Below are 918 nucleotides of genomic sequence, written 5' to 3' on the forward strand. Positions count from 1 at the left end.
TGTTATTATATTCAAACTATAGATGCACATGCAGAATTATTAGAAGAATTTCCAGAATTACAAGGAACAGGAGAATGTTCTTTAGGAGAAGGTAATGAACCAATTGATGAAGCTGAAATGTTAGCTACACTTATAGCTAATGGATATGAACCAAAAACAGAAGAAATTCAAATGCTAAAAGAAGAAGACAGATATCGATATAAATCATCGATAGAAGAACCTCCGAAATTAGAGTTAAAGCCACTTCCAAACCATTTGGAATACACTTATTTACATGGTGAATCTGAATTACCTGTAATAATATCGTCTTCTCTTACTGAAAATGAGAAATCACAACTCATTTCTGTGTTGAAAGCTCATAAACCAGCCATTGCATGGAAGATTCATGATATTAAAGGAATAAGTCCTTCGTATTGTACACATAAAATCCTTATGGAAGAAGGTCATAAAACGTATGTGCAACGCCAACGAAGACTAAATCCTAATATGCAAGATGTAGTTAAGAAAGAGATTATTAAACTGCTAGATGCAGGTTTAATTTATCCAATTTCTGATAGTCCATGGGTAAGCCCAGTTCAATGCGTGCCTAAGAAGGGTGGCATGACTGTCATTACAAATGAGAAAAATGAGCTTATTCCTACTAGGACTGTAACAGGATGGCGTGTGTGTATTGATTATAGAAAATTAAATGACGCCACCAGAAAAGATCACTTTCCCTTACCTTTCATTGATCAAATGTTGGAAAGATTAGCCAGAAATAGTTACTATTGTTTTCTAGATGGATTTTCCGGATATTTTCAAATTCCAATAGCACCCGAAGATCAAGAGAAAACCACATTCACGTGCCCTTATGGTACTTTTGCTTACAAACGCATGCCATTTGGACTTTGCAATGCCCCTGCAACCTTTCAAAGGTGT

The sequence above is a fragment of the Rutidosis leptorrhynchoides genome, chromosome 4, assembly GCF_046630445.1.
Source record: "Rutidosis leptorrhynchoides isolate AG116_Rl617_1_P2 chromosome 4, CSIRO_AGI_Rlap_v1, whole genome shotgun sequence".
Classification (NCBI taxonomy): Eukaryota; Viridiplantae; Streptophyta; class Magnoliopsida; order Asterales; family Asteraceae; genus Rutidosis; species Rutidosis leptorrhynchoides.